The following is a 16434-nucleotide window of genomic DNA, read 5'->3' on the forward strand; positions in this document are numbered from 1 at the left end:
ACAATCAAGTATTACAGTATATCATGTATAATAGTATATGACTTTTTTCCCCCTAAGGGACCAATATACTTTAGCTTTTCCTTATTGACAGTGACTGTTATAATAATCCCTTTTCACATACTCATAACATTCTGGAAAAACAATTTACTTTGGGGACTAAAAATCCTTTAAATCTGGTCTCAGCCCAGAGGCATTTCTGGAAATTTGAAGAAGATGCCATCAAGTATTTCTGAATTGTGTGTAGCTGTCTGTCAAAACATACATTTCTTTACATTTTTTTCTTTTGTTTTCTCATTCACAGCTTAAAACAAGGTAATTTTTTAATCATAAATTTTGTCCAAATCCTATGCACTTTTATGGACGAATAAATCAGCTCCTTATATGTGATTTGAAAATGATTTTTTAATGCATAACACAGTAGCACATTAGAAATATTCAAAGCTAATGATGGTTATGATTGCCATATTAAGTTAGAAATATTAGAAGTTTTGTGTCAGAAAATCCATTTTTCCAGATGCTCACCAATGCAGAGACCACAGTGAAATATTTTTATTCATGTGTAAACCAGAAGCAGGTAAAATAAGCAGAAAAATAATAGAAAGTCACATCTCATTAAAAAAATAAAAAAATCACTTTTCAAAAACACCGTCATGTTCAAATATATGCAGGCTTTCAGGCAGTGTCAATACTGGAAAAATATATTGCTGGTAACCTAGTCACAAAGTACCATACCGTTTATTGAATACAGGCTCTGCTTGATGTTATTGAAATTAAAGTTTCTTTAAGGAGCTTGTAAGCATGGGAGATCCTTTCCTTCCTGTAGAACTGGAAATGTTAGTGGCTACGAGCACAGGATGTACACCTGCACAGACATAACCTTTTGTCAATAATTGTGTCAAATTCACATGGTCCATGCTCAGTGGAGCATCCCCAGGTGGGTGGGTGGGTGGCTGAGACTCCCTCCCTTGTGTAGGATCTGTAAGGCCGTAGTAGCCTGGACCCCTGACCTGAAATGGTCCCCCCACACAAGACCTAAATTTCTGCTATTCCCAGAAAAATGCCCATGATGCTGGAGCTGGAACCCTGCTCTTACTACAAATGCCTTGTGATTTTCAGTGACCGCAAGTGGTCAAGTCCTTAGTTTTAAATTTCATCCATAGGCCAGGACAGGTTCACCAAGATCAAAACGAAATGCCAGAGAGGAGGGAGAGGGATGTGGATGTCTGGGAAAACTAGGCCTTACAGAAGAAAAGAGTTGAAATTCCCCACGGACTGTCTGGCTTCGTGTTTTGAATGTTGTTCACTTAAATTGGTCACTTGGTGTAGTCATATCTGCTATAATTGCAGCAGATTGCAGCTGCCGAAACATCTCTTGTGTGTGTACCCTTTTATTATGGCATATAAGCACAACATTTCCAGTAATGTAAGGGCAGCTAAAATCTCCCATTCCTTGGATGCTGCCTTTCCTCTTGTAGTTTACGAAGCATCACTGGAGCAATACAAACCGGAATGAAGTACAGTACTTACTATGTTAGAAGTTGATGTCACTAGCTATAAGCTCCTACTTGGCATTTAAAAAACCCCAGTCTGTTAAAATCTGAAAAAGAAATACACAGAACTGTACTCAAAGTTCAATTTAAAACAACCACTGTGTTTTCATCTCTTTTCATTGAACTGTAGTGTCAATTTGACAGTTTCTGTCTAGCCCACTAAAGACTTGTGATATATGATTTTTCTTAGCATCCTTTGAAGCAATAACTTGGGGTTTTTTAAGAAAAACTAGGGGGTTTTCCATCATATTCTTCCATAACAACTTGAGAGGCAGCACAATTTACAGGCAAAAAGGCCAAGAGTGAGTAGCCTGAAGCCACCAATTCATGATGGTCTCAGTGTCACTATTTTTCCAATATTCAATGGGGTTTTTTTAAGAAGAACTCTCTTCTAGAATTATCTTTCCTTAAAAAAGAGGTAAATTGTCAGCTTTCATGCCTTTGGAAGGGCACTTGAGAGTCTGCAGTGACTGCAGAAACCTTGAGGCAATTAGAAAAGAAAAAGCTATTTTGATTCTCATGAAATCTTAAAGCAATCCCATGATTTCTTCGGATATTCTTGAGTTTTGATCTCACACAGCTCATAGTACCACATTCTTTCCCTAAGTACAATGTGGCTTCTCTTTCTCATTATTTAAATGCAATATTCTATGCTTCAATAAAGACTCAGCTTTTGGAGTTATGCAATCATGAGAAAAGTTTTTATCTCTCACTTCTCCCTCCCCATCATTGCAGACAATATCTTGAAAATATAAAACCTAACAATTATGATGTGAAGATTTAAAAAAAAAAAGCAACAAACCAAACACCAAATACACCAAATAGTGCACTACATTTTTTAAAATAATCTCTCAATACTTATAGTCTTCTGGAGAACCAGCTTACGGTTTTTGGACCCATGAGGTGAGTACAATTGCAAGTTAACACTTGAAAGAATTAGGTTATTTCTTCTACAGTACCTTGAAAATGAAATCACTGTTTGTCAACAGTGCAACATATTGTTTATACTTTTATATCCCTTTATTATTTGTATTACTGTAGAGCCAGAAAGCCCTCAGTCATCACAGCTCTTTCTATTAGTTACTACACACAGCACAAGCAACCCTCATCCCTAAAGACCCCATGGTCTAAATGGATTGCACTGGTCAATTTGTTCAGTTAAGGGTCTTTTTGTTCCACTTGTCTTTTCTAGTGGAGAGGCACCAATTACATTTTATCCAAAGATGGCCCAGGAGGCTCCGAGTGGGCATGATTTCAGGCAGGCAAAAGAGCCAGCGCTCATCCCCTACTGGAAGAGGCTCTCAGGGATGGCTGGAGCTCTTGCTCCAGGTGGAGCTGCCCATAGGCAGCAAAAGCCGAGGGCTCTGCTGCCTGCTGGGGCACAATTATTTACAGGTGCTTTATATATTCCCTGGATATCCTTTTTACCATCCTCCAGGGGGTCTAAGTGTATACATGTACAGCATCATCCAGAATATAGTCAAGATGTGGTAGCATCTACCAGCTATTGAGGTGGTAGCTTAGCTTTCCTACAGCCAATGGGACTTTCTCATTGATTTGGATATGACATCCATGACAGCACAAACATAGCACACGATTTCTGTGTCCCAAGCAGAACAACCACACATTCTATCCTACTCTCTCCCTTGAAAAGAAACACAACTCAGGAAGTGCAGATAACAGAAAATTTAAAAATACCCCCATCAAGATACTAAGCAGAATAAGAACCAGCAATTGTTATTGATTTCCAACCTGATCCTAATCAGGTTTTCAAAGATCTTGCAGTTGCCAGCCATTCACAGACTTTTCAAAGCAGGTCCAAGCCATGCCTGGCTGAAAAGGGGAAAAACTAGGGAGCCGATAACACAGGAACTGCTGGTAGGAACAGTCATCTGCCCAGCTAGGAAGATATTTATTTATAGAAAAGCCTTTGAACCAGACCACTACATTTTAACATAGTAATAACCAGTTATAGTGAATTCAAAGAGTGGTAGGGTGTAACACAGCCATGTATTATACACCCCATTGTAAATGGTCTCTGAGGGAAAGCCTGTAATTTAGGAAGGTTTGAATGGCAAAACCTGGGTCATTGTAACAGATAATTTTTCTTAGTTATTTTTATGAAGAGGGTGAAAAAGAAAAACTGGCCTGAAGAATTCAGGCAATGTGTGTTTTCATTCAACCTTAGTTAGCTATGAAACCTCCCGGAGCTCAGTCCCCTTTGGCCAAATATTTGTTTTAAGATTAATTGTTCACACAGGAACTAAACAGCAATTTGCTGAATGCAAATCTTTTAAAGGATATTTCTGTTCCTCCTCAGGACATTTTTGTCATGTGTTGCTGGCTCTTTTGTATGTTCTGCCACCTTCGGGAAGCAGGATTCGAGCAGAACCAAGGAAATGGCTTTTATGTTTGTTTGTTTGTTTTTAAAGTTTATGAGTTGGTTTTAGGATTAATATTACAGGACTGCTTCAGGGCTCCGTTCAGAGGTCTCTGTTGTGTTAGATCATTTCGTTACAAGCACTCGGCAGGTGGCAGGAACCAGAGCACAGCTCAGCGAGCAAAAGCTGGTCAGTGCTGTCCCTATGGCATGGCACCACCTCAGGTAGGTGCCCTGCTCAGAAGTTGAAAGCTACAGGCAAGAGTATAAAAAATGTGAAGAGGGAAGCAGAAGCTCAGGCAGAGAAATCCTGGCTGCCTGAAGTAAATGGTACAGCCCAGCTTGTTTTTTGGCCAAGGAAGAGTGTGACCTAGGCATGTCACCTAACTCAGGTGGAGAGCAAGGAGAAAAGCCTGCCCTTGCTCCTTGTACAGCCTCCCGTTTTGTCAGACCATGCCTTCAAAAGTCAACCAAATCTTAAATCTAAGCTCCTCCAGCCATATAGTCAATTCAGAGCGGGGTATTCTTCTCTGTCTTCGTAGGCCGCATCTGAAACCCACTTTCTGGCCAAACGTAGATCTTCCCCATCTTGTTCTAGTCCACATACTTGCATCTTATGTTTCTCTTAAGCAGTTCATTTTTCACCTCCTCTCTTCTCTAGACAGAGGGTATGTATCACAGGCAATTTCTCTATTTCAGTTTGAAGATGTAAACATATATCCGTCTATGAGTACAGTCAGCAAGAGGTGAAGGTTACTGTCCAAGAGTTCTGTTACAGGTGGGCCCTGGTGTACAGCTCCAGCCACACCAAAGAAAATGTTTGTTCACAAATGTTAGAGTTAAAAAGTGGGGCAAACAACCAGGCAAAGCCAAATTCAAATATTAGAAACTAAGATATGCAAAACTGAGATTTCAGTAACGCCAAAGAGTGCTTCCAGATTATCATCACCGAATAGGAAATTAAATATGAAGACATGTAGTACAACACTGCTTCCTTGTCACTAACAAGGAATTCTTTTCAAATGAATTTAAGATCTCCTCATCTCCATCTGCCTACTGTTTAATGAAATTCTTCCAAATTTTATCTCTGTGATCAGTCTCAGCTCTCTTATCCTAATTTCCTGTTGATAGAGAATAATCATAACTATGAACTGGAACTCTTGTGTGAGAAGAGCAAGATTTTTGAATGTTTTTCATGGATTATGTTTATAGACTGAAAAAAATTTTAAAATAAAAGGAAATATTGACTTAACCACCACTTTTATTTACTCTTCTATTTTACACAAGAATTCTTCGTATCCCTTGTTCTCTGGCTTCCAACAGACTCTTGATTCCCAAAACTAACATTCAAAATCAGCATTAAAAAATGAAGCTTTATCACCCGAACCCCAAAATACTGAAAAAATCACACATCTTTAAAAGTGGTGCAGAATAAGCTGTTCACATCTTTTGTAGTTTTATCAAATCAAGCAGTAAGTTGTGAAATATTTTACAATTACAAACTTCACTGTTTTTTCTTTTTCTTTTTTTTTTTTTTAAATTCTTTTGGGAGGAATGCAAAGTTATAGAACTACCTTGAATATCAGCAGAACCAAATACTGAGGAATCCAGTAAAGTTACCTACCCGTGACACCAGTTGAAAGGGAAAGCATCATCAGTATTAGGTGTTTTAAAGAAAGATGAATATAAGGCATATGCCATGGTGAGCTTGATGATCATCATTTACTCTAAATCACTTCTTCATTACTCTGCAAAGCAACCTACCTGAAAGTGAATATTAGCATTAAATGAGAATTGAAACTGAAGCCAAAACCAACTAAACAAACAGAATATCCAGAGAGCATTCAATACATAGAGCATTGTTTCACATAATAACCAGAGTGATAATTAGCCACTCTTCCTAGAATGCTTAATTAAACCCCTATGGTGTAACATATTGATATTAGCAATCTCTTTTATGGGAAAAAAGACTATTTAGATCTATTGATTGACTTAAAGGAACAAACCACAGATTCAATTTCACATTCACTTACACCAATTAAACGAAAAACATGACAAAGCACTGTTACAACTTACATTGCAGCATTAGGATGGAAAAGGAGAAGCAAACTCTAAGTGACAATCAGTGACTCTGTGGGCTCTAGAAGCAGAGTATGAATTGTAATGTGAATTATGTGTTCAGGACTGAAGGCCAGATCTGCCACTTTGTACAGTTCAATTTGGTCTAGAGCATGCTTAAATCTTTTTTAGGAACTAAATTAGTAATATTACCATCATGCAGTAATGTCTGGAGTTTTTCTAACATTCTCATTCAAAGAACAGTCCAGTTTGTGCTCAGTGTGAGTTAAAGGCCTTTGAAATGCAGACTCTGGCTGAGTTTCATATACAGATCTCTGCTAATGTCTCCCCTATCTCAGCGGTCCAATTTAACACTACACTACTCTACTCATACAGTTCTTGTACAAACAAATCCATTTGCACTAACAGTCATTCAACAACAGTTTTTTCAACCTAATCTCATGTTAATATTGATATTATATAAATACATTGCTAACAGCCAGTGCCCTCTGGATGATAATATTAGTTATTAACAAGAAAACTTCCAAATACATTTATTTCTCACCACAGCCTTCTGAGATAAAAAACAGATAAAAATTGTGCAAGTAAAGTGACTTGAATTTGGCATAGATAGAGACTGAGATTCTCTGTGTGAAATAAGGGTTTTATTTAAAACAAGTAATTAGTGCAGCTGTTGAAAGTGTTTAAATAAATCTAATTGCTGCTAAACTATGTTTTCAGAAAGTAATATTTTATGGGTATCGTTTTCGTTGGAGATTTGTAACCCAGAGATAAATATTATTTAAAATATTTATTTTACACTCCAAAGGCTAAAAAATGTGTCAAAATCAGACAAGGTTCCTGGCCAAGTTCATGACTGGAATTGACCCAAATACAAAAACAAGTGCAGCTATAACCATACAGCTATTTCCTGGATTTGTGGGTGAACGTGCCAGCCTTTGCCTTTTATATGTTCCTAACAGTCCAGGGTTTTTCCATACTTCCTTGCCTTGCTTATCCTCCCTTTTTGCAGACAAGGCCTGCAAGGACCACAAAATGTCAATAGAAACATCAGCTCCAGCCTTGGTATCAGGGAGAGATTTGCTCGTGCACAGGAAGACACCTTGAACAACATGATAAGCAAGGTTAATCGTGCCGAACCAGATGCAGCACAGAAATTCTAGAAACCCAGGTGCTCCTGATGATGAGGCAGAGCAGGGAAGCTTGTATATGTGATTGAATCAGGAATTGAAACGTGTAGCATCTCGTTTCTCTCCATTACCTACACAGGGAGACCTGCATGACTAGGTTGGACTTAGTTAATTTTTAACTTCTGAAGTCAGGTGTGATGAAGCCAACCTGAAGTCACCAAAGGACATAAAAATGCAAGCTGCATCTTCCTGTCTTGAGCTGGATCAAGGTAAGGACAGCAGCACTCAGCAGGAGCAGCTGATGGCACCATTGAATTCAATGTGTGACCTCTACATCATTGTCCTCCTTTTGCATCAAGGTACATAGTTTTACATGAGTTTGGGCTCTGCTCAGGAGAGACTTTTACTAATCTCAGACTGTACTACCACAGTGCTCTATGTAGCTCACTTCTAACAATCTGAACCATACTTCCGCCTCTGCATATGCTCAGTGAGTATAGGTAAATTACACAATTTTTTTTAATTGACTCAAAAAGCCAAAAGGAACAAATATCAGAAGCCCAGCTTGGGAACCTGTCAGAAGGAATACAATTTCCATCAGCAACTCCAGCATCTGATGTAATGACTTGTGCCTGAAATGGAGCATATCTTTCAGAAGGTTTAACATAATTTAATTTATTTGTAACAGCTGTTAGTGGCCCTTACTTACAATATTATACCTTGTATTATACCATTTTTGATTTTGTCAACATCCAGATTCCAGATCTTGTGCCCGTGATTCCAAAGTTAAAGAATATTTTCCTACTAGACATGTTTCTCTCATAGATACATATATACACATATACACTCATTCAATCTCACCTTTCTGTTCAACCCTACAGATTGAAGAGAGAACAGAACACCATTGTTGCCAATGTCTTTAACTGAAATACAAGTTTTTCGCTGCACTTTCATTGCTTCCAGATTTTGAGTGTTTTAGGACTACCTGCAAGTATCTGCTTCACAGTGAAGGTGTATCCCTGCAAGAAAAAGTCTTGAGATGTCTGGGAGGAGAGCATAGATCTGCTGATTTGGGAAACCCACACCTTGTCTTGCCCAGACCCTCAGCATTTTTAGATTCTTCTACAATTCATTGCATCTAATCTCATTCATGGTCAGCTGTACTTTATACATGGGGACCCTGAATTCCCACCATGCAAAGTCCAGCAGTCAGTGCTTCAAAATACTTCTTTACTAGTGCTTCGATCCCCATTAACACACAGAGGCATAAAAGGACACTTAATGCAGGGCACAATGTTCTGTAAACAATGGCCTTTAACCCTGAAGTAAAATTAAAAGACTCAAATGGTAGAGGTTTTGGGGAGCAGGAGCTGGTTTTGTTGTGTTTGGTTCATTGGTTTGTTTGTTTGTTTTTAAAGTTCTCTTATAAATTATATTCAAGTAGCACTGGAAAATCTTAAACTGATCTATCCTCTTAGCTAAGAAAATTCCAGACACTTCATTGAGGGGAGACTATAAAGACATTGTTAATTCTCCAGTGAGACCTGTTATTCTGTAACAAGCTGATTAGTCATCTGGCAGCCGCTGGGTTTGATCTAATCATCCGCAGAATGCAACTGGCAGAAGAGCCAAAGCACATCTCCTGTGTGTGGCAGTCTTTCAGGTCTGAAAGTTGTTTCCAAAAATAGCAAGAAAAGGAAAGAAAATTATACTTACTTAGTACCAACACCAAGATAAAAGACAAAAAAACAAAAAAGCATGGCTGAAGATTCATTGCACATGATTTTTGCATCTTTTCACTTGCACCGAGTTTGCTCAATGCTCAGCTTTTGTGGGTCCTAACGTGAAGGTGGGTGCAATGAAGGAGTAGCTGCCTGAGTGTGTTTACCATGAGGACAGCTCTCAGCCAAGGCAATTCTGCCAAGAAAATGCAAGTTCAGTCCTCAGAGAGGGAGCCAGGGGGGAAGAGTGCAGTAGCTATATATGGAGAATCAGGCATGGGAGCAGGGCATTGCACAGCACTGCGTGTGCTTCACTGCTTTCCTGACAACTAAAAATAGGATGTCATGTGTGGGCATCAGTGAAGCGAGGTTTATTAACAATGAGAAAATTTTTTTTTTTTTTTTTTTTTACTCTGTTGTCTTGCTCTACTTCATTGCATTAAAAGCTGACTCGATTTTCAGTTCAAAGACCAACTTAAAGATACAGATTTTTCTCCTATTATACTTCAGGAAGTTCATTCATAAGTTCTCTGTAAGCCCATTTGATGCTATTTATTATATTATATCTTAGCTTGATTCCAATATTTCAATTTTTAACAGCTTAAAAAATACTGCAAAATGCCAAATTGCATTAACAGCAAAATATATCAAATCCTGCAATCAGATCTTAACCCTAATCTCCAGATTCAAAATATGTCGTTACCCAGAAAACCATTTCTTGGGAAAGAGTAGATTTGGTTTGTATCTGATTTAGTGGGAACTGCTTACAAACAAAACAAACAGCTTCAAAAAATTTCTCTAAAATTCTGCTATGTATCAACTAAATACATTCAGGAAATCCTCTGATAATGTTTTCACCAAAATGAGCACAACAGTTTATTGTAATCCGATCAAATAAAACTGCTGTTTCTTAATCACTTCTACAGCAAGATATGAGAAACATTATTGTTTTAGACTTTGGAAGAAATACATGCTTCACGTGAACATATACAGAATAAATATTACATATGTATGTAATATCTCCTATAAAATGAAATAGAAAAAGTCTGTTTTGAGGAAAAGCATATAGGTAGTACCGTGCCACCGCTGCGGTGAGAAGGAATTTCTGCTTGCTAGCTAAATTATTTGCTTTGCCTTTTTGGGCATCTAATTGTGTACTTTTACCTTTCTAGCTCTCCTGTTTTACCACTAATATTGGTACTTATGGCAAAATGTCACTTCTCTTGAGGTTCCTTGGAAGACTAATGCAATTTGTTCTGATGCTAGTTCAAGCTGATAAAAAGACAGTAATTTGTTAGAGTGTGAGTCTCACAATGGTCCAGGATGAGGCCTGGTACGAGTGAGTGTCAGAGTTCTGAAAATTCAGGGATGAGATTCTGATGGGAAATACACTGGTTCATCTTTTTGGTTTTCCAGAAAAGAAGAGCAAATGGAACATCAGCACAACTCTTGCATCGATGCAGCCCAACTCAGCGTGCTCCACTTAGACACCCAAACCAGGTCCTCCTCTGGGTCTGCACATCCTAAGACATTTATATAACTTTATATGTAGACGTCATGGCAGCAAGTGACCCTATTGATATCAGTAGCACTATATGTGATAGTAAAGTTACAGCTTCTGGAAGTGTTTGTAATCTCTAGCTGCAATTTATTCAGGCCTGGGAATGTGATTTTGATATGTATGTGCATACTGCAGCTAGCACAAACATGCTCTGATTGCTCATTAGGACTAGAAAGGTTCTTCCATATTCCATTTATCATACAGAAATGCTATTCTGTAGGAATAACAGTACAAGAGAATCTGCTTCTGCATAAAGACACAAGGCAGAAAGTCTGAAGCACTGTCTCTAACAAAAATCACATTGAAATAATAATTTCTCTCCTACACTCAATTATTATCAATTTCTGTATGAACACTTGATCGAGGTGAATAAGAAGCCAAGACAATGGCTGTAGAAAACAACTTTATTAAAAAATTAGATGTACTCATCTAAATGTAATGACCACGAGCCTGATTAACATTTTGTCTGTTATGATGCTCTCACGACTCTCATGAGGAATTTTGAGTTATGATTAAAAGAAATTTTTGTATAAAGCCTTTTCATGTGGAAAAACACGATAATGAATTAAATACGTTCTCATTGAGTACCTAAAACATGCAGCAAAATGCTGAAAATATGATGTTCTCCTGTAAGCAGTTAGTTATTAGCTCATTGATTTAGTTTTATGAGTTAATTGTCCACAGGATCCTCTCTCACGGCAGTTACAGTATTTTGTTGAATTATTTAGTATCAGACATAAAGTAATAAATTGTCATACTTTTCTATTTAAAACTTGGAGTGCAGGAAAAGAAAGGATAAACGGTTTTCCTGGGATTAAACCGTTCATGGATATTTCTGAAACAAAAGATATTTCATATTTGTTTTGCGGAAAAAAAAGTGATTATTTTTGTTCCAGAAGTGGAGAATTTCTGGTAGTTAATCTGTTTTATTCCTCATACTTATTGTATGTGATTCTTGTCCTCATGACATTTCACACGTCAGATATAATTTTGCTTCTCTCATTTCTCATGTTCTCTCTGCCATCACAGATTATAACACCATCATTCAAGGCATGAGGAGGAGTTGCTTATTATCCCGTAACTGATTCACACCCTCAGTGTCTGGATTTTGGGCACTTAAAGTCTCTCAGTTAAATATTACACAGTATTTTAAATTCATTTGTTTTATTCTCATATAGACCTTGACATAAACTGAAACACACGGAAAGATTTCAGCTGATTTCGCTGGGCTTTTAGTCAAACCCAAATGACTTCAAATATCAAAGGAGAAGAGGTACATCAGGAGACTCTCAGCTAAATAAGCCAGCGCGCTCCTACGTTAATGTCCCAAATTAGCCTCAGCTATTCATCATGTGGCAATTTTGCGCTTAGCACACGCAACTAGCAATTACTGTGTGAGAGTTGCAAGTGTCAGAGCAGACACGTACCTAACTTAGGATCCTAGAAAACCTCAGCGGCAGCCCATGAAGAAAAGCAGGGTAGGTCACAGCAGGAGCACAACTCTGTGTTGAGCCAGCCGAGCAGCAGGCTCATGCAGTTGGCTGTTCCAGTCAAATGCCTGGATAAAGTACGAATACCCTGGTAAGACCTCTGTTTCTGCAACACCACTACGCTGCCTTATATGATCACTATACTTAAGTAATGTATCCTGCAGCTGAAGGACAGGAGTGAGCCAGTAGGGTTTTTTTCCTGGCTTTCTTTGGCTCTTCAGAACTGTGCTGCTGAACTGCTGAGACATGAGGACAAATCTACAGACTGTGCTATCCCTGGGTGTCCCTCAGATCTGCTTTTTGAGGGCACGAGGTGTCCAGGTCCCCAGGCTCCAGTAAAACCTCTCCCAACACAGTTATGGTTAGCAGGCTTCTGAAGATTAGAGACTTGCAAAAGTCTTCCTTGCCTCTCTGGTCCTCCAGTTTCCCAGTCTAACCCTTGTCTCACAAGAATATAGCAGGGCTTTTAAAGGGTTTTCAGATCCAGAAATCTCAATGTTGAAAATATTAAGTATCTGAACCTTCAGAATAATATTCAAATACATCACAAAAATGAGAAAGTACATCCTGAGGAAACAGGAATCAGTTGAGACAACTGAGCATTTAAAGCACCAGTAGAAAATCCTACTAAAGCCTTAGTAATTAAAAATATTGGTGAGATACTTGAATGATACCTACAACCAGCAAAACCATATGTGGCAACAAGGCTAAATTTTCTGCAGGAATGCCAACTCAATTCCTTCCACCATCTCACTCTATGTAGAGGAGTGATTTGGCAGATCTCTTGAGGAAAAGAGACCAAACAACTCCTCAGCTGCGTTGCCATGGAAATACACATACAGAGCACCTCCTGCTTCCACAGGCTCCAGTGGTTCACAGCTCAAAGGCATCGTAGATCATGAGATGTAGCAGACCCAGGAGCTCAGGTAACAAGAGAATTCAGTTGCTGCCCCCTTTCTGAAACTTCTTCTGAGGTTCAGAACTTCTCTGTGAGATTCAGCAGGCTCTTGCTGTAATGCTCTAATTATTTTGCATTTGTGCGTGGCTCTGCCCTCTCTGTTCCAGCTGGGAATAAAAGCAGGAATACTGAAATGCCATATGAAAGGTTGATTTTTTTCTCTTTTTTGATGTGAAACAGAAAATTCCAGAAACCTCTTGAGCAAGTCTGTTTTTATAAGGTTCTTAGCCCATTTTTTTGGATAACCAAGCAAGTCTTTTCTCCATTAAACTGCCAAGTCTTTTGAGGGGAAGCCAATTGTCCATAACACTCAACCTTCACGTTTTCTTCCCCCTGTTTTTCTGTCTGAAATATTGTGGAACTATTCCAGCCTGCTTCAGCAGACCCTAATGCCTCCTCCATTTCTGCATGCTATGGAAGAGGAACTGAACCAAGCGCTACATGGAAAAGTTATCATTGAGACCAAAGAGGCAAGCAGGTGAAAGTCATAATCCTGCATATTTATTGGAATAGGGTGTGTAAGAAGTTATTTGAATAAACCAGAATTGAAGGAAAACAGCTTTCAGTAAAACTACCTGCTGTCTTTTATCAGGGACGAAAGTTGTAAACTGCCTATAAATACTCTTCTATCTGCAGTTTTATTTTTGCAGAAGGAGTAGGAGCTGTAGTGCCACCCTGCACATATGCAGCTTGTATCCTTTTTTATACTTTTTTTGCTGTCTGTCAAACTACTGAGCTTGTTCAAGCTTCAGATGTGTCAGATGCTTCAGACTGGTTGGACTCTCCCCCAGAACAGGAGCACAGGTGTTCTCTGTGATGATATTAATATATTTTACATACAAAGTCTGTCTCCAGACAGCTACAATCAGCAGCCTGTGCCCTTTTAAGAGAATCTTCTGGGCTTGGCAACACCTTTTTTAAACAGGCAGTTTATCTTCTGATCAGAAGCAGAAAGACTTCATTTGCAGTTGTTTAATGCTATTAGAGCCTATGCACATAGTTTCCATAACAAGATAGGAAAAACAAGCCAGGTCCTCTGCGTAGGATATTTCTGATCTCCAGGATATAGGAACACACCTATGGTATCAGGGTGTATGAGTCATTGGACTGCTGATGTCATGCAGTATGTGTTGTTAGGCTCGGATAAGCGATAGAGAGAGTTCACTGCACGACAATAGCTCCTGGTACACTGACGTACCACCTGCCCATTACAAAGTGGTAACCAGGAAGAAAGTTATTTTAAAGCATATTAAAAATTACATTCAGAGATAGAAAAGAAGCATTCTATTTTCCATTCATAATGCCATGCTGTTAAGCCTGCAGGAAGCCTGTGACTATAATGCTGAGCATGGAAAATCAAATCTCCCCAGTCTGCCTCGCTGCCGCTGGGCTCCTCGGGCACCCTGCGAGCCCATGAGGCTCTGACACCCACGGCGTGCCACAGATTCTGCAGGAAGGGCTGCCAATTTTAGCCATTCCTCAAGGTCTCGGAAAGTTTGTTCTTAAATATGGCTCAGCAAACAAAGCAGAAACCACAGTCCTGAACACTTTGCAACATTTAAATAGGAGTCTCAGCTGCTGACGAGACTAGTATTTACTATCCAACACATGGCTGCATGGGTGCTATCAGAGCATGCACTCACACATCAGTTCATTTCAAGAGAAAAAGCATTAAGAAATGCCTGAGCCCTTGAACAAATGAAGATGAGGCTGTGCAGGGGTCCCTGTCACAGATGGGAACATATACAGTGCTGCCGTGGTTTGCAAGGGCAGCTGTGGCTGCACCAACAGAAGTAGAAATAAGTACAGCTGTCCGCTGCAGTGAAGAGGAATTGGTTGCCTACAAAAGTACCAAACATCCTTTAACATCCAGCAGGCAGCTATGGTCTGTGGACCTCTCGCACGAAGGTAATAAATTAAATGAGTTTGATTAGACGGGTGGTTATTTTGCTTACCTGTACACATACATGTGAACAATACTAATCTGGATAGAAATAAATGAATGTTAGTTCTGTTAGCAGCAAATAAATCTTATTCCTCTCTCAGTTAGAAAGGGATTCAGATATTTTTCCATTTTTGCTACTTGGATCTTTGTGTATAGCATGGTACATTGTTTTTTTCTATGGAAAAAAAGAAAAGAATATGTTTGAAGTGAAAAGAAGGTCTTCTCATCACTCTCCTTAAAAGGCTCCCATGTTTTCTTTCAGTGGAACAACCCATTCAATTAACAACCACAGGACTGGCACAGTTTTACAGAGTTTGACACCTAATACATACTGCTTGTCAAAGCTGGACTGTGGTGCAGCCAGCTGCACATGAGGCTCCATCTTCTCACCACACTTCCCACTGGACCAGTGTTACTAGGATTTGCACACTCCATTACATACCTTTTCCACACCTAGACTACTAAAATACAATGTCAGTTCAGTGTCAAAATCAGGTTTTTCCGCTCACATCCAAGGTTCCCTCTTAAACTGTCCATTACACGATACAGGTCCTGCTCCCTGGGATTACCCAAGTTCTCTTTCTCTTAAAACCTCACTTTTATCCTATGGAAAAAGCAACTCCAGGCACTTTCTTCCTTGTGATTGGTGAGGTGAGTCCATTCCCATATCTTTAGGACCCCATTTTTTCTGCAGATAACTCTCTCTCTTTGCTCTTTCTCTGTGCTTTCACCTTCTGAAGAATTGCCACCACATGACAGTATCCATAGCAAGCACTCAGACTCCTATTTACTCAACTCTTTCTTTAGAAATCAGAGCTACTAGAAAATAGTTGTATGTTACCACTTGAGTGAGCCCTGAAGCAGGAAGGAGATAAGTTCATATGAGAAACCGAAACCAGGAAAACTTTATTCCTATAAATCAGACCACTCATATACTCTGGTTTTGCCAATCAAACTATCAACCTTTTGAAGCAATGCTGTTAGTAGTATTTAGAAATTATGATTTAGAAAGAAACTGTGCACTCAGTCACATGCTAAACTTCACTCAGAAACAGAAAATGTGCATCAGTCATAAAAATCATCATTTTTTTCTGGATAATTTTCAAAGAACTGGGAATTGGCTAAGCCTCACAAATATTCACTCTAAAGAGTTTATAACTGACTACTTGATGGATGAGAGGTCAGATAGATGAGAAGAATATGTTCTTTAGAGGATCTCTAGACAACTTACTTGAATATTCATGGTTTCATGTTCACAGACCATAGACCTGTGCACTGGCCCATTTTACCGATAGCAGATATGAAGAATGTTTTTCTCTGTCACAACTAAACTATACAGAAATATCTAGTAGAAATACTCTGCCAAAACATTCACAGATCTTACAGATTACTTAGCAAATACTTATGTAAACATGTGAAAAACATATTTTGCTTATGCTACAGAGATTTAGGGACAACAAAGAAGGCATTAGCCTGCTGCCTAGTCAGTCCTTGGGGTGCAGGAGAGTAAACCCACCCCTCAGAGGCTCCAAGAGGAGCACTGCTTGCTGTGGTTGTGCAGAAACTGGGCTTAAGAACTGGAATCACAGGAAGGATTATCTGGGGTCATGGTCAAAGTTC

This window comes from Caloenas nicobarica, chromosome 3, assembly GCF_036013445.1.
Source record: "Caloenas nicobarica isolate bCalNic1 chromosome 3, bCalNic1.hap1, whole genome shotgun sequence".
NCBI lineage: Eukaryota > Metazoa > Chordata > Aves > Columbiformes > Columbidae > Caloenas > Caloenas nicobarica.